We start from the raw sequence: 18,163 nt of genomic DNA, 5'->3' as shown, positions 1-18,163 counted from the left end.
AACAGAGTCTGAGGTTTGGCTGGTCCTTCTGCAAGTGCTTTTGAGCCCTTACAAGGGAAGACTGCAGGTCCTCCTGTACCTAGTTTATCGAAACTTAGGCAGTCGGGGTTTAGCTTAAAGCCATGAAGTGGAAATGCAAGGAAGTTAAGAGTTTTTTAAAAGAGATCCTTATTAATGATAATACCACTTCAGCTGGTGAGGAACTGACCTGTAACTGTCAGTAATCCATTCTCTTTCAGAGGCGGGCTACAAGAGATCTACCCGTCATTAACCTAATATTACAGTTAAGCTTTGCCAAATGGGCACATATTGCAGGTCTTTCCGGAGAAAGTGGAAAGCATTCCTCCCTTCTTTTTGTTTCCAGGTGAAATGATTTGTCATACAGGAATGCGGACTTTCAGTCCCTGCATCTTGTACAACCTTTTTATTTGCTTTTGGCAATCTGAATTTGGCATTTTTTCTCAAGGAAGTGAGCTCAGAAATCTAGAGGTGACCTCGAACAACAAAAACATGAGGCTTTGATTTGGTCCATCAGCCTCAGAGTTCTTTCTCAGTGTGGCTCTACATGATACAAGCACTCAACTTACAGCCAGTTTGGGAAGAAAGGAAGAGAAAAAGCACAGAAGATAGGGGAGGAGTGTAAGTATGGAGGGCAGTGAGCAGCCAGGATTGGATATTGAGCTGAAAAATCAGTAGGTAGGTGAAGTCTTACCAATAGCCTAGGAAAAAAAAATGATCGAGAGGAAGAATATAGCATACTGGGAAAGGACACTGGTCAGAGCAGCCTTCGATTTTGTTAGTTATGAACAGGAAACTCATAACCAAAGACGGCTTGGAAGGAGAGAAGCACACAGATTTGTGAACGGAGGTATTTATCAAAGAGAGGAAATGCTGTATTGTATTCACCAAGTCTTTGCCTACTGTTGAACAGCAGTGGGAGAGCAGAGATTTTTGTGCTTGAATAATAAATCTAAAGAAGTGATTTAAGAACAGTGTAAGAATCTAGCAAAGTGAAGCAACCTGACGTGATTGTGGGCAGCCCCCAGCATCCTTGCATAAAAAGAACAATATAAGAGAAAACACAGTCCAGCAGAAATAATGGGGACGATAGAGGGAGCCAAATTAATTCAAAAAAACGTTAGGCAAAATTGGGACCGTAGCTCTTCTGACAAAAAGAGAGATTAGGAGTCTTCATTAAAGTTCACAAAATTCTTAGTGGGATAGAGAGTGGGGATACTACAAAGCTCTTTGACCTAGTGTCAAGAACAAGCAAAGATGCAGCAGTAAGATAAGCCATGGCTGGACATTACAGGAATTCAGGGAGGAATGTCGGGATAGAGCAAGACAGAAATGCAAAATAATCTCCCCTTACATGGCCAGAGGACAAAAAGTTTGCTCCATGGAAGAATCGGGCATTAAGTAATACTGTAGAGTTCTGTAACTGGCCCAAAGGAAACTGTGTCTGAGGATTTGTCACCCCAAGACTTCTCACGCAGAGCTATTGGTATTTTACAGTGATCCTGTATGTTGACAAAGTACTGTAAGTTAGCCTGCACTCTCCTCTTCAGCAGTTACCGTATTGTAGCTGGAGTTGGTTTAATCCAGTGCAGGCAGATACAATACACGAAAGATCAGATACTGCCTTGCTCAAGAACAAGTCTCGGAGTCATCGTGCCTTGAAACAGAGTCAGGGTTTCAGTATAACATATTGGTCTCCTGCAAATAATAAATTAACTAAGTCAAAAGGTTTTTGGGGAAAACAGACACAAAGACTGTACACAGAAAGGTAACTAATAAACTGATTAAAGAGTGCACATTTTGGCAAAAACCTTTGTGGGGAAGGCCTAGGAAATCTGTGCTGTGGGTGTGAAATTTACAGCAAAGGAGAGTGAGGTCTGCGCCTGAGGAATGATATAGGAGGCCTGATGCTACCTCTTATATCTTATCCTCTTTGCCACTCCATTTCTCAAGCGACCCTCACAGCCCCCCGAAGAGCACAGCAGTTGCCGTACCAGATCAGCCCAGTAGCCCTCCTAATCCAGTCTTCTCATTTCAACAGTTGCCGCTCTCTGATACTTCAAAGAAAGGTGCGAGAAACCCCGTAGTGGACAATTATAGAATAACCTGCCCACAAGGGAAGTTTCTCCCTAGTCCCTCGCCGTCAGTTAGTGGTTATGTTGTGCCTTGAAGCCTGACGGTTTATATCCCTTCTAAAATGTATTTATATCCTGTCTAATGTGACCATGAATGTTCTCAGTATCTATATAAATGTCTAATCCTTTTCTGAATCCTGCTAATCTCCTGGCCTCAATGAAACCTCATGGTAACAAATGCCATGTGTTAATTACACACGGTACAAATATCTCCTTGCAGCATTTTAAATTTGCTTCCTTCCAGTTTCGCTGGGTATCCCGTGATCCTGCAATATGAAAAAGGGCAATGAAATTAGAGCTCGTTCATTCTTGCCAAGCCACTCTGCTGTCTCTTGATTTGTTTCTTCTCTAAACTAGCTGTTCCCACCCTCGGCCACAGTTTTCCTGGGTCAGGCTGTTAGACAATGGCCTAGGGCACGGCACAGGGCTTACGCCTTCACCTTATTCTCTGCTGCCAAGTTCATTTTGAAGGGAAAGAGGGAGAGGAATCCCTGAAAATCTCAAAAGTACACGCTTGATGTTGCAGACTCTGAAATCAGACTGCTCTACATCAGCTGGTATTAGCTCAGCAGCAATACGATGACGCTGACTGACGCCACTGGCCCTTCCCGCTCTGATGCCTCCAAGTCAGAGACAGAGCACGACATCTGCAATGTGGTTTCCCCTTAGCCTGATCCAGCCGCTCTTCAGGCTGCTCCTGAAAGGGGAGGTCCCACTTCCTCTCCCACCCCATCTCAGGCATTTCACTGCTTCCTTGCATCCGCGCTGGTGATCACCAGGCAGTGGGATTAGTCCAGTCGGTTCTGGACTAATCGCCCTCAGCCCCAGCCTGAGCTCTGTGCGTCTCCACTCTGCCGTCCTGCGCTGAGCTCGCGCGTTCACAAGCAGCAGCCCGTCACCCTTGGCCAGCCGGAGATGGCACTGGAAAGGGCAAGGGAATGTAAGGTGTGAAGGGGAGAGGCTAAAACTGAGAAAGTTATCCGAATAAAGGAAAGGAAAGGCTAGGAAAAGCAGGACTGGTATAAAAATGGCCCTGGCCAGATGAAGGAGTGGAAGGCAGGAAGTCCCAAACTGTGGTTAAACATCGGCTTTACAATGGTTTCACTGGAGGTAAGACCCTAAGCTGGCGCAGCTGTGCGCAGTGACACTTTGCAACTGTTTTGAAGTTAGACTACGGAGGCAAACTGAGAAGTTGCAAAGTGATGCGGTGACAGCACGCGAAGTTATAGCAGCTTGGTGTTTCACTGAAGCTCTGTGTCTCATTAGGGCGGTCCCACAAGAAGGTAATACCTATCTGTTGCTGAATGCTGTTCCATAACAGATTTCAAAATAAGGCAGCGTTACCCTCTTCATTTCAGAGCCAGGAGAAATGGAGGTACTGGGTGCACGGGTGAGACATTAAAGTGCCCCAGGGCAGAGGAGGGTGTCTGGCTCCCCGTGGCAGCCGCAGCAGCATGTGGAGAACAAGAAGTGCTGCTCAGGCTCCCTCACTCAAAAACATAAAGCGAGAACAGAAATCCTGGAGGGTTTCCCCTTCGCTGCACCCAGGAGCCAGCCCCAGCTGCCACCACACCAAGCAGCCGCAGCCACCCCTGGTGACCAGCCAGAGGGCCTGGGCTAGGGGACGCAGGCCTGGCACCGGGGCTGAGGCACTGTCCCGGGCAGCTCGACGGCCAGCCCCAAGTGCCTTGGGGACCCGAGCAGTAGATCCACCCGGGCTGAGGGAAGGGGCTGAGGCCGGACGCCAGCGAGGCCCGAGGCGAGGGCTGAGGCGACGGGCAGAGGCGGGTGACCCCTGAGGCGAGGGGCAGGCCGCAGGCGGGGGGCAGAGGCTCCCCGGTCGGCAGGGTCGCTCTCCGAGACCTCCCCGAGGGGCTCAGCCCCGGGCACTTCGTCCGGTCGCCTCGCTCCGGCGGGGGAGCGGGCGGGCACCGGCCCGGCGAGGCCGGGGCGCCCCTTCCCCTCCCCTCCCCCGCAGGCAGGGAGGGGGACAGGGGAACCGCCGCGTGCGAGGGCACAACGGCCACCGCCGCAGCGCCCGGCCCCGCCCACCCCCGGTGGCCCCGCCCCGGTAGGCGTGGCCGGGCGGGCGCGGGGGGGCCTGTTGTTGTGATGAGCGGCGGCTCCACCCCCTCCTCGTGCACGGCCGCGCAGCCCCCCCATCCGCCTGGGCCCCGCCCACCCCGCCCTCACGCCTTTTGTCCACTCCCTGCGCCCCGCCCCGCCGGGCCCGTCCCGCCCCGCCCCCCACCCGCTCTCGCCTCCCCATTCGCCCTCCCGCCCCGAGCCCCGCCCCACCCCGCGCGGAACCCCGCCCCACCCCTCCCGCGTCCCCCCCGTCCCGTCCCCCCCCTCCGCCCCGGGCCCATCTGTTCCCGGCGGCGCGGCGGTTGCACTGCAGGGCGCGGGCGGTGGCGCGGGGAGGCGGAGGAGGATGGGCCCGCGCAGCGGCGGCCGCCCGCGGCAGGGGCAGCAGCAGCAGCAGCAGCAGCGCCCCCGCCGGCCCTAGCGCCCCCGCGCCGGCGCCGAGCCGCCCCATGCGCGGGCGGCAGCGAGGGGGCAGCGCGGGGCCGCCGGGGGGCGGCCGCTGAGCGGCGTGGCGCCGGGGGGCGGGCGGAGCCGGAGCGCCGAGCGGCGGCGGCGGCGGCACGCAGCCGCCCGCGGAGTGAGGCAGCGAGCGAGCGGGCGGGCGGGCGAGCGGGCAGGCAGGCAGCCGGCGGCCGCGGGAGATGTGCCCGGAGGAGGACGGCGGCTGCGGCGGCGGCGGCGGCGGCGTGGCCGGCACCGGCGGCCCCGAGGCGGCGGTGGCGCTGGACGAGCTCCGCTCCTGGTGGGAAGTCCCGGCCATCGCGCACTTCTGCTCCCTCTTCCGCACCGCCTTCCGCCTGCCCGACTTCGAGATCGAGGTGAGAGCCCCGCGGCCGCCGTCCCCCGCCCGGTGCGCGCCCCTCCGGACAGCCGCCGGCCGGTCGCGCCCCAGCCCGCGGGCTGTTTTCGTGCCGCGGCGCCGTCCCCGCTGTGCTCCCGCTGCCCGGCGGGTCCCCCGCGCCGCTCCCCGTGCCCCGCGCCGGCGAGCGATGGGGCGGTGGGCGCCCCCCCCGCCCCGGTGAGCCGCTGGATCCCGGCGTGATGCAGCGCGGGGTCTCCCCTCCGCTTGCGGCAGATGCAACAACTTCCCCGTCCCTCCCGGGCGCGCTCGAAAACTTTCGGTGCGCCCGTCCCGGGGCGCCGGTGGGCGGCGGCGGGCAGGACCCCCCCCCCCCCCTTCCCCCGGCTCCGGACCCGGCGGGGCGCACGGCGGGGGCAGCCGCGGGCGGAGCGGGGCCGGCCGCCGCCGGGCCGCATTGTTCCGCCGGGCCGGTGTCCGCACACAAAGGTGGCGGGGGGGGACGGACTCGGCACGGAGCCGGCGGTGGGTCCCCCGTGCCCAAAATGGTGGCGGCGAGAGGCGGGCCCGGCCCGGTAACCCCCCCACCTCCCCCGGGGGTACCCGCGGCTGTTGTTGGGGGGGGGGGGGGGGGTGTGCTCCTCAGCCCGCTCAGCCTGTGCCCAAGTTGGTCCCTTTTGTTGGAGGGGAGGGAGGAGGAAGGAGGTCCCCACCTGGCCGGTGCCGCTGCGGGGTGGGGTGGGGGGGCGCGGAGGGTCTCCGCCGAGCCGGGCGGCGGGAGGTGCAGCCTTTCTCCCGCATCCCAGCAAGCCCCGGCGAGGCCGGGCTGCTCCGCGGGGCACCGCGCCGCTCATTGTGCGGCTCCGCGGAGGCTCCGGCGGAGCGGCGGTGCCTTCGCCACCGCCGCTGTCCCCCGCGTAGGGAAAACTCTCGGCTTTCGAACCTTTTTACCCATTATTCCTCTGTAACTTTCTTGTGTGTGTGGTTTTGTGTTTGGTTGGTTTGTTGTTTTTTTTTTTAATTCTTATTTTCGTGTGCGTGGCTAATGTTCCGTAAATATTTTGTGCTCTGGCCACAAATGTTACAAACAAAGTGTGTCCTGGTAGGAAATCTTTTGTGCTTGCTGTGAAAAGCTATTCTTGCCAGCGCGTTGGCAATAAACCGGGTGAATAACGTGGTGGCGTGTGTTTTTTAAAGACAGTAATTGCCCCGTGAATGCGAATTCCAAAGATGCTTAAAAGTTCAATGGGATGCGCGAAGCCCTAAAGAGCAAAACTCCTCGAGCAGGATGTGAATTTCTGAAGAGGGGGAATCCCTTATGCGGTGCGAAATCTTGAAAGGGGATAAGGTCTCTCAATGATGCAACTTCTTGCGAAAGGGAACTCCCCTCCCCCTCCTATTGATGCCAAACCATTAAAGGGGGAGGCTCTCCGGGCCCAGCAGCGCAAAGTCTTGAAGGAACCTGAATTTCCAATGATAAAAGGGCCAAGGCACTAGCCTTTCACCTTTGGAGGCAATTAGCATCTGGCTTGCTTCACAAATGAAGTAAATGTGGGCTCCCCTTGGGTTCCCGGAGCACGCTTAGGGTGGGGGAGTTAACATCACTTGGAACAAATTAACTTGCTTTTTTGGGGGGATGCCCGGGATGAGGAGTGCATGCGGGTTGGTGCTGGGGGTGTTGCAGAGCAGAAGCAGCCCACCGAAAACGTCGCCAAAATCCTCTGTGCGTGTCGACGGCCTGCAGTGTTTGGCAGAAACGGGTTTTAAAGGATGGCGTTTGTCCGAGGGACGGTGGAAATAGCGGTTAAAGTCGGGATGCTGCAAGAGGATGGATGCGGCTGTCAGAACTCGGCGTCTTCGGGCACACAGAGTAAATCTCCTTCCCCAGCATGGTGTGAGCAGCCCAGCGCGGGCGGTTTCAAAACTTGCTGTTCCTTGAAGTTCACCATCTTGTTACCCCGTGCCTGGCGTAGCTGTTCCAGTCTCACCACTGGTTTCAGGGATACCTGGGAGCAGCGCTTTGCGCAAAGAGCTTGCCCAAACAGTTCATGGTGTGAAACCGATGGCCAGCAATGGGACTTACACTTTTTTCTAAGAGTACCGCTCTGTGTGATTTTTGGTTTGTACTTTATTTGGCTGCCTAAAGAAGGCTCGCCCCTTGGTTTTGGACCTGGGAATGGCGGTGCCTGTTCTGGCTGTCTCACTTGCCTCTGAGACGGGCTTTGAGTTTCAGGGGTGTCTGAATAAAACGGAGGTGGCCATTCTAGGGGTTTGGGGAAATGCTAGGACTTGAGGCAAATATTAGGGGGAAATAAAACCCAAGCCAGCCATCAAAAATTGAAACTCTGCTTATCTACAAATGACATTTTCTTGCTTTAGCTTTGGTTATTGTGCGGAGGTGTGCTTGTGGCCGAATGCTAGCTGTTTGAGAAATTACTGCCCCTTCCCTCAAAAGTTAATGCTCCTCGTGGGTAACCCAAGGGTGAGTGCCCTGGTCCATTTGGATGCAAAATAAAACAGGTGGTTTGAGTGAACCTGTTTTCTTGTGTGTGGAAGCAGAAATGGAGGTCTCGGGCTCAGAGGGTTTCAGCTGGAAGTCGGTCATGCTCAAACTCCTTGAGCTTCACAGCAGATGTTTGTCCGACTCTGCCCAGTATCTCTAAGGGATGACCTTACTCTGGATGCAGTCAGCTCTTGGAGGATATTCTGTTCTTCCTAGGAAGGCTGGGCTGAGCTCCTCTCCAGTTAAATCCTGGTTGGTGGCTTCCCCCCCCCCCCCGCCCCTTTTTCTGATACTAGTGTATCTTCAGCGAGGAGTTTGGTGCTAAACTCTTACAATGTTGTTACAAAAAGTGAAACTTTTAAACAAACCTTAATTCTGCTTGTAACAAATATCCCCTGCTCTCTCCCTCCCTCCGATTTTAGCAGGCGGTGAGGTTAAGGTTTCACTGCTACAGTCTCTGCAGTCTCCAAACCAGACAAAACTTGATCTTCCAATATGTTTTTGGTGTTGTTTCTTTAAAGCTGTAGTTATCTTTTGTTTCCTCTTCCCCCCCCCCCCACCGATTTTTTTTCTTCTGGTGGGTCTGCCCATAGCTAGCTGGAAGGCTCTGTAATGATAGGCCATCTGGACCCATCCCTCCTGTGCCGAGCAGATTTGCTGATGGTATTTGAGAAGTTTGGGGGCTTCAGTACAGGGAGGCAGCACGGAGCTCTTTTTTTTTTTTTTTTTTTTTTCTTTTTAAATGCAAACCTTTTGCCCTCTACTTATTGGCCCAAAAGAAAGTGAAGCTTCCAGATGCGGGGCTGCCGTCAGCAGCTGGATGTCAGAAACCTGGGAAGCAGATGTTTTGTTTTTCTTTTTGCTGGACCAGTGCATAGCCAGAGACTTCGGGGGAGAGGTGTCCGAAACTGAAAGAAAGAAGTGCATCCATCAGGCTGGGCCCTGGGCATTGTTTGGGGAGGGGGTGGGCGCAGCCGTCCCCCATGCTGGCTCCGGCAGATGCAGGCGCCTGACGAGGCGCAGGGCTCCTCTTTTCAAATCTCCGCCGTAGCATCACCCGGTGATGGACTCAGGAGGGGTTCAGCTACCGCCAGCGGGTCAAAAGTTCAGTGGGCCAGGAGCGGGTGCTCCAGGACGCGTTGGGCTTCATGCCGTGTTTTTACGTGGATCTCTGAGGACAGCAGAGAGCACTTCTGCCTTCTGGGGTGGGTTGTTTTTTTTTTTTTCCTCCTCCCCTTTTAAATGGCTGCCTTGTCGGCCATCTGCTGTACAAAACTTTCATGGCACTACAAAAATGGGCTATTAGTTGCGTTGGTTTGGTTGTTGTGGCTTCTTTCTCGGTGGTTTGTAAAATCTGCATTGAGTGGTTTTGTCCTTTACCTACTCTAACAGTACTCCAGCAGAAGGAGGTCTGGCTGTACGGGGCACATAATTTTTTTGGTAGGCATTGCCTTGATGGACAGAAAGGATGCTTTCCATGGTCAAGTTAGTGCAGGCGATGATAGGGAGTGATTTGTTTCCCTCTTCAAGACCGGACTGTGATGTGGGACACCTCTCGTGACAAAGTGTCTCTTGGCCATGTGCCCTCCCCTCTGCAACTGAAATATCCTCCTGGCAGCTGTAAGGATTGTTTGCATCGAAAATATTAGGAGAATATTTAACGTTTTCAACCGTATTTCAGCACAACTTGAAAACACTGGACAGAAGCCAGTGTGGCGCGGCCACCCAGCTCTTTGGCATGTGCTCCCAGGAGCTGTGGACTAAAACATTTAGGAACTTCTGCCTGGGTAGGTCGAGGGGAGGTGACTTTCCAGAACGTGCTTGAAAATAGTCAAAACATTGTTGTTAACTTAGTTTATTTGGAAAAGGGGGAAAAGCCACATCACACAGGGAAAACATAAATCTTTTCCTGTGGTTTTTAAAAGCGCCTTTGGGCAAATTGCCTCTGCTGTTAACTTCACTACAGCTTTAAGATGCTTTTCCTCGCCTCTTGCCCCTTCCTAGCACTTCGGGCTCTGGCTCTGGTTTTAGGTACGTTCCATCCACACACAGACAGGGCACTGCTGCTCTTGCCCACCTTTTTCCTCCTGTAGTGCGGTATCTGCCATGTTGGTTCTTGAACAGGCTCTTTCTGTCAGGAATATTATGTGGCTGTTACAAACCAGTGGCTGCTACTGCTCCCGTGGGTCCCCCAGGAGGAGGAAGAGTGTGGAGAGAGGGAGAGCTGTGCTGTGGCTGTGTGAAGGAGAGAGCAAAGAACAGGAGGTTGTTCTATCTGTGCAAATCAGGTAGAGCTTTAAAAGCAAAAATATTTGTTAATGTGTTAAACTCCAGGAGCGTTAGAATTCTAATACTTTGAAAAACGTGTTTTTCCTAGTGAGGACGGAATGGCCAAATATGCTTTGAACCTCCACTGTCCTGTCATATTAGGTCCTGCTAAAATTTCTCCTCAGAGCCCGTTGCTCTGTGCCCTCTGGGTGGGTCCCTTGTGATCCATGACACCAAAATGGCACAACCTTCCTGTTCTGTCAGTGGTTTGTATGGAGTTAATTGCACAGGCAGTGTGGTACAGTACCTGAGTGCTAAGCCTTCCCCCCTCTATAGCTATTCTGGTCTAGTACTGCATTAGTATTTGTATTACAGTAGCATGTACAGCATCTACTGATACCTCGTTGTGTTGTATGATAGCTGAGATGGCCAGGTAGTTTCCGATCAGTAGAATTTAGAATCTAATTAAGATCAATGCGACAAGTAGGTGCAGCAAGCTGACCAAAATGTCAGTAAATTCATGTAGGTCAGCTCTACTCATAGAGGGTATGTCTGAGCTAGTTCAAATGCCTTTTTTCAGTAGAATAGTTCAGGCATTAGGATGTCCGTCCCTCTTGCCATTTGCCTGTTGGCGGTAGGCAACGTTAAAGTGGAAGGGAATGGGCACTGACCGTCTGAAACGAGAGCGAACAATAGATCTGCTCACTAAAACTTCACTCTCGTGCAAAGCGCCTGGCTTTAGAAAAAGCAAATTGTCTGAGGAAAGAGTAATTGGCAGTGCAGGGAGAGGCGCTGTACGTGAGTAGACAGGACTGGAAAAAATGATGGACTTCAAACATACTGAAAAGAAGAAGTGTCAGTCCCATTGTGTGGAGAGACCCATTTATGGACCAGTGTATGAATTCAGGTTATATACCACAGTCACTCCATGGTGGCTCTGCTTCCCCCGGGCAGCGTCGGCTTCATCGGAGCGGAGGGTGCAGGCTGGGTATTTGATGTTTGAAAATCAAGTTTAAAAAACAAGAATGCAATGGAGGGTTAGTATTGTTTTTATTGTTCTTTCTACCTGTCCCATCCACTGTTTCGTTTTGTTGCTTCAGCAGTGCCCTATCCCTCTCCCCGTGTCTGTTCCAGCAGCAGTTCTTACTTTGCTGGTCTTCACTGTTGCTGCCTTAGTTATTCTGTTCATAATAGAATCATTAACACTCTACATGTCGGTATTGGGCTCTAGAGTTCATTGAGATTAATGGAGGGGGAGGCAGAGAGATACTTCTCGGAGCTGTTGTTTCAAGTGGTCTGCAAATTGGAAAGCATTATATCAGTTTCCATTTCAAATGCAAGTCACATCTTTCCCAACTGTAGATCTTAAACTTTTTAACAAGTGTTTACATTTTATATAATGAGACTCTAGTGTAACTGGATACAAAAAGAAGGAATAGGTAGTTCAGGAGGCTGATATGTGAGTTAAAACATTATCTTAAGCCTATGAAAAGAAACAAGAAGTGACTGCACGCAGCCAAAGGGTGTCTGAACAATGGATGAGGAAGGTTATTTTGACAGCAACATTTTGAATGGACCTGAGTTAGGTGACAGGGGAGTTGGGGAGTGACTGTAGCAGTTGAAGGCAGAAGAGAAAGAGGAACGCAGTGAGAATTTTGGAGATTTGAATGGAGTACATGGAGGTTGATATTACAGCTTTTCTCTGGTGTTAGTAGTTGGAGGCAATTGCCTCTTCCGCTAGCGCAGCTGACTCTGAAAATCACGTCTGGTATTAGCTGATGTGTTTGTGCACCCACAAGTTTAATGGTTTAAGCTGAACTTGTTTAAAAAACAATTTAAGATAATCTAGTGCAAGTCGTTCCCCGCTAGGAAAAAAAAAGACGCTCTGTGTAGTAGCTTAAATATGACTTCGCAGTTTGCTTTGTTTACAAAGACTCGACTACCACAAACCCGTACCAATTCAGTGCAGCTGATGTAAACCTCTGCATAGCGCATCTAAATTAGGCCTCAAAAGTTTGTTCCTTTTGGAATTTGCTCTAACCAAACCAGCTAAAAGTAACACCGTTAAAGTGTTGCAGCTTTATATGTAGACCTGCTTAACTGCGTCTTTCTCTCCCCGCGAATAATGCCGGCATAGCTGTGCCATTCTGCCCCTGGCATCTGTTAAGTGCCTGCATGAAGGGTGAAGAATTAACTTTTGTAATGGCAATGGATGCTTTCATAGACTTCTTTCAGGCAAAAATCTCCTCAAGAAAAGGGCTATAGGCAGAAATGACTACAGCCAGGGAGTTAAAAGTTCCCGAATTAGAAGTTTGTCGCGTAAACCTTATTGTAGGTAGGTATGAAAATTATTATTTTTTTTTCCCCCCCCTGTTCGTTACCAGAAGCAACAGCATCTGCTGTAGTGGTGGGAACAATGCAGCCTAGTGATTCCTCCTTCCTTACAGTAGAGAATCCTGTTAAACACACAAGGCTGTGCCTCAGAGTGTATCCTTTCAGCAGGCTTGTTCCTTTTAATGGGTGCCCATTCCTGGGGTCTCCATTGTTTCACCAACAATAGCACTAGGGGCAGCTGATTTGGTTGACAGAAAATGTGTTAATTTAACAGATCTATTCCCTTTAGCTGCTCTCCTTCCTATTGTGCCCCAGTTCTCCCCCAGTTCCTGGGGAGGAGGGCCCCGAGAGCAGGGTCTGTTAGGTGGAGGGCTCCTGCAATTAGGAGGGGTTTGCGGCCTTTTGTGTGGGGCACAGAAAACAGCTGATGGGGAAAAGTGGTCCTAGTGTAATTTGCTTACTGCCAGAATACAGGTTTTTCTGCTTTTTGGGGGGATTTTAAGTTTGCCTTTACTGGGGACAGGGGAATAACTTGACACTACGGGCTGGTGGCAGTCAAGGTCTTTGCTTTGCTCTGAGGTGGCCTCACAGCCCAACGTAGCAACTCCTTTCAGAGCTGGCTCAACTTCTTGATGAACTCTTTACATCCTGTAGATGCCTAGCTAAAACACCGGCTTTCCACTGAAAAAACCAAAGCTGCTAGCATCATCCAGGGTAGGGCTGCTGAGGGCTGGCTGGAGAAGGCAGTATATAAAGTTAATACCAAACGATTTGAAACATGAGGGGTGAAATAGTCCTCAGGCCACCTCTGCCCTGAGCCAGGCCACCAGTTTAATGTAGTTTTGGGACTGATCTAAGCGGTACAAGCTCTTCATCCTAGATATACTTACTTCAGCTCTTCCCTGTTAATGTAGCTTAGTTCAGCAACAGGGGGGTGTGGGGGGGAAATCTTTGTTGGTTTTTACATTGGTGTGGTTGAGCTGGCATGTTCAGCCTGGTGGGAAGGAGGGCACATGTGCTGCTGAGGGAGCAGTGAAACCTGAAGCTTTGGTTTTGGGGGCTGCCGGCTGCCAGAAGGAAGATCTCGCTCCCTTTCAAGCCCTCGCCCCGGCCGTGCTTCTGACTCTGTGGTCTGCCCCTTCCCCGGCACCGGCCCAGCTGCTCGCTAGGTCCTGCCCGGGCTTTTGAGGGGGTTGTAGTCCTGTGGTGGGAGCAGGACCTCGTGCTTTTGGTGGCTGCAAGCTGCCGGGTCAATTCACCGTGGCTCTTGAAACTCTAGCCTTAGTTTAGTTCCGATTGCTGGGGCTGGTGATGTAAAAGGAGCTCTGGAGGGTCTTTTTCCTCTGCTTTGGTAAAGCCGTTAATGCTCTGGCTCTTTCTCTCCAGCTGAGCCTGCTGCAAAGGGGCTGGAGCTTTGCACGGCCAAAGGGCTGGAAGGCAGAGCTAGTTTTCTCATTTCTGGTGAGTCCTGTATGCAGGTAGTTGTGTGGCAGCAAAAATATTTATATATCCATAACACAAGGCAAAGAGGATTGTGGTTTTTTTTTTCTTGCTTGGATTTTTTGTTTGTTTTGGGAGGCAAAGGGTGAGAGTTCACTTAAAGAGCTTGACTCTTAATAGAGCTTATCATTGTTGCTAATATAAAACAAATGATGAGCATGGGAGAGGAGTCAAAGGCTCCCTCTTCTGGTGTGCTGGGAAGGTTCAAATGCTGAAAAATAAGCAAGGAAAAAACCCCAGCAAGCAAGACCCCTTCTGTGCTTTCCTGTGGTATTTTAAGACCTCACTTAGGCCTAACCCTTACTGGCCCGGCACATAAGTTGCTTCGTGACCTCTGAATAAGTCACATTAAGGGCGCTCTGTAAAAGTGAAATGCATTTTCAAATGCAAACTACATTTTACTTGCAAGTAGAAGTGAGTCCTGGTTTCAGAAGGGTTCCCAGTCTGAACATGGAGGATGGCAGCCCTTCACGTCCCTGTGTCTGAGATTTCTCAGCAGTTCTCTTTACTTCTCACTTTTCCTCTATTTTGCATCTTCCTCTCGCAAAGATGATGTCTTTTCCCATGCAGCTCGCAGGCCACATGTGTGCATTGGCATGTAAACATGTTTGGGATGATTGCAGGGGCCAAGTATGGTGAGCACTCTATAGAAACTGCGTGTCCAAGACTCCAGCACTCCTGTTGCTTTTGGTTGAGTCAGCCAAGAATTCAAAACTTATTAATGGGTGATTGATGGAGAAATGTGCACAAGGAGTAATACATTGTTGGGGTTTTTGGATGAGTTTTCTAAAAATCCTTGTATAAAGTGCAGTTGTGAGTACCTCTGAAATTAATAGGATTTCAGGGCATTAGAGAAGTGGCTTTTTTTTTTCTTTCCTATTTTTGTATTCTTCAGTGGAGAGTTTGACATCACGTGGCCATTTTCCCTGTGTTGTTAGTGTGGACTCATGAGCAGTGTCTGGTGGAACCTGAGGACATCAATTCTCAAGCCACCTTCCCACGGCAGCTCCTGCCACCCGTCACGGATGGCAGTAAAACTGCTCACCCGGATTAAAAACCGCAACACTTTTTTCTTTAAGTGAGCTACGTCTAACCAGGAGTGGTTCCCCCAGCCGGCTCCCTCCACAGCCCCACAAAAGGGTTGTACCAGCATGACTGAAGCAGTGGCACGGGAATGGAAACAGGCAGCAGGGAGGGGAAGGGCTTTTTATAGCTGACACCTCTGCTGAAAGAAATGCTTATCGCACTGCAGCCCGGGGTAGCAGGTGGAGTGAGACTGCACAGGTAACAAGAGGTCATGCAGCAAGGGGGACACCTGGGGAAGAACCCTTATCAGCCTCTGTAAAAGGGTTTTGGAGGTTGGTTTTTGGTACTATATCAAAGCTTGCTGTATTTCTTTTTTTTTTTAAGTTAACATTCTAGTTAGAAGTAGTTTAAATTGAAGCTGATGGTGATCCTTTAAATTGTTCCTTCCAAAGTCAGACCCGAACATGCAGTTGAAATCAGTTAAACTTCACTGTAGCTGACAGTCTTGCGCAAAACCAAAATAGTGCAAGATCTTATTATCTTTCTTAGAAATTCAGGCTTTTCTTTTTTAAAAAAACAAACCATTTTCCCCAAAAAAAGTTTCCCTTAGGCTCTGGTCACCCAGCAATTCAGGTATCTATACATCAGGATTTGCTTGCCTGTGCTGAAGAGGCTGGAGCAGCTTGCCTTGTCGGACAGGGCAGCCATGTAGAATAAACAGGGAATAGCAGTCTCGATTTCCTTTCTTTCAGCCCAGTACAAGGTGCCGAGGCACAGAAGACTGTTTTGCCCTTAAGATAATTGTGTGTTGGAGAGGATCAAAGGGCTTGAGGGGGTTTTTTTGGTTGAAAGGGGATTTTCTCCATGGACAGCTGCAGTAGTGCATTAGTAGTGCAATGGATTATCTTTCCATGATCTGTAGGATCTCAACTGGCTATCAAGGGGCCCTGCTGAAGGCTGCTGCTTGGGGGAGGCAGAGTGAAAGCCTCCTGTAACAGGGAGACCTGTAATGCCTGGGAGCTCGGACCACTTGACTCCCCCTGCCCCAGCAGGGCGGGTGGTGCTGGATATTCTTAGGCTGCAGATAGTGCCGCGGAGCATGGGGAAAGGGAGCCCAGCTCTCGGTTATGATTAACTGCAGCTGATGCCCTGCATCCACCCTGCTCTCTGATGGAAGTGCTTATTAAGGAATGTGAGAAGGGAGCCGATTCCAGCTGCTGCGGCGTCCCGTAAAGGGCAATGTGTAATTTGGGAGGGTGTTACAAGTCCCTTGGTGGAACAAACTACTCAGTAGTAAGCGTCTGACCTGCCAAACGCCCGGTCTTTCTCATTTTGGGAAGTTTTGGATGATGGCTGATCCGCAAATAGCTGTGGCATTGAGAGGGAGTCCCTTCACATGCGTGGACTGGGTATCTGTATCCTTGCTCTGTGCTTCTCGGTGGGGTGGGGGAGGCGGCGCGTGTGGCCTGACTGTGGCAAGGGTGGCAAGAGGGGACGGGACAGGGCTTGGTGCTATCAGAGGTGGAGATCAGGTCATGCTGTGCCTCCCTGACCTGGTTTCAGGGCTGGGGGATGAGGGGGCTGGAATGTGCAGGGCAGCGGGGCTGTCAAGGAATGCGGGTCCCCAGGTGGCTGCTTCAGTCGCTTGGGCTTAAGTCAGGCTCGAATTGCATCTGCGTGCTGGTTAATAAGTGTTGGGGCAGCTCTGCTGTGGCAGGTTCTCCTGTATGTGCTTCCTGAGGTAGCGGGATGCCAGAAATACGGGGGGTGACAATAGTATCTTGGTAGGCAATAAACTCACCCCCTCGGCATTTTTAGAATTTTCTGCTACCTTTAATGACAGAAGTTTTAGCACTTTTGGGGTTTTTTTGTGACTGCTGAAGCACAAGCTGGGATGAACCCAGCTTTGGATTTCAGGGCTGAATTTTTTTCAGGACAGGCGGTTAGAAAGACTTGTCTTTTTTTGTAAGCGGGACTGGTTTCAGAATTAAAGGATGAACATGGACCGCCATATGATGTTGTGTTGTTTTTCCTTGGAGGAGTAACTACAATTTATAATTATTGCCTAGTCTGTAGCCAGTTGGCAGGAAGGCTGCTGTGAAGGGATTGATTATTAGTGGATGCTTCATTGTGCTGTCCAAGCCTGAATTTCTTGATCTAACCGGTTTCCTTCATTTGGAATGGCTGTAGTCAGCAGAGAGAAGAGAGGGAGATATGTCTTCCCTCTCAGCAGCGCTGTTTCTTGTTCATGGGATATGCTTAGGGAAAAAAAGGGTCAACAAAAAGTGTCAACACTTAAGCGTTCTCATAGAAAGCCAGCTGGCTGGCTGGCCGGCTGGGGACTGCTCGCAATTTTTCTGCTTCCTCTTGGGATTCTCTCTGTATTCGTTTTCAGCGTGGTGACTTAAACAAAACTAGTGCTGTTTGGTGTGAGCATCCTGGAGGCTCTGCTCTTTTCCTGGGAAATGCACCAGGAGAGTGTAAGTGTCACCAGGAAGGTGATCTAGCACTCAGAAATGGGAATGCCTGCCCTGTGGTGCAAAGGCACGCTGGCAGCTGTGGCAATTGGAGCTGAGTTAGCATTTAAACCGGCAGTAGAGGACGTCCAGAAGTACAGATGCAGCAGCACAGGCTTGAGCGTGGACAGCAACATCTGTCGGGCTCCTCGGATAAACGCTGGGATGGTTCGGTCGTGCTGAACCACATCCTGCTGCAGCTCTCCTGATAAACCTGGGCTAGCTAATTAAAAGTTAGCATGTGCGCAGCTAGGCAAAAAGCAGCCGTGCTGCTGCTGTGCAGTAAAGTAGCCGGCGCTGCTCTTTGGGAAAGGGAGTTTCTGAGCTGGGTCTGAGCAGGAGCGGTTGTGCAAGTAAGGGGCCAATGGAGTAGGTGGTGTGGCGGGCTTGGGCTGGGCTGCACACCCTGGCTTGGCTGCCTCGCTGAGCTTAGGCTGAGTGGTAGCAGTTGGAAGAGGACAGCTGAGCTAATACTTGAAAAGTGGAGGGGTGGGAGACTCCACGCCAGGTCTTGGAAGTACGATCCTAACCCTCTGCTTGTCTCCTCCTTTCCTCCCCCACTCGCAAAGCCCCTCTTGGGCTGTGTGGAAGTGTCCCAGTTCTTGCAGCTGTGTTAATTGTAATGGGTCATTTAGTCCTGAAATCCCTGTTTAAAAGGGGCAAGTCCTTGCCTCGTGTGACAGCTGCCGCCTTGCACTTTTCCCCAGGCTGGAAATAACTGCATATGACACAGGAGCAGAGCGCGGCGTGGGGGAGGGAGGAGGGTTTCTGGCTTCCTCTTAGTGCTATAATGGCTTTGCTGTGTGACTCTTCTCCCATGTGGACCATAGCAGAGTCATGCCCCACATATTTAGCAGATCTCTCAGTTGGCAGTGCCTAGGCGATACGCTAACGGCCTGGCACTCTCTGGGCTCTGGTCGACTGGAGTCTTCCTGGGCATCTGGGAGCGCGAGAGAAGGGACGCGAGGTGGTGGTG

At 51.6% G+C, this 18,163-nt stretch overlaps 1 protein-coding gene across 1 annotated transcript in view; it reads left to right on the top strand.

The window, feature by feature from the left end:
- Positions 1 to 4,988: 4,988 nt before the first annotated feature.
- The window catches only part of LOC127019618 (chromatin remodeling regulator CECR2), a 98,548-nt gene continuing 85,373 nt past the window's right edge, over positions 4,989 to 18,163 (top strand). Inside the window, 1 exon segment of the mRNA XM_050901764.1 lies at positions 4,989 to 5,059. The gene's annotated coding sequence lies outside the window, so the exon portion shown is untranslated.

Source organism: Gymnogyps californianus, chromosome 1 (assembly GCF_018139145.2).
Source record: "Gymnogyps californianus isolate 813 chromosome 1, ASM1813914v2, whole genome shotgun sequence".
NCBI lineage: Eukaryota > Metazoa > Chordata > Aves > Accipitriformes > Cathartidae > Gymnogyps > Gymnogyps californianus.
This window is presented reverse-complemented; position numbering and strand designations above follow the sequence as displayed.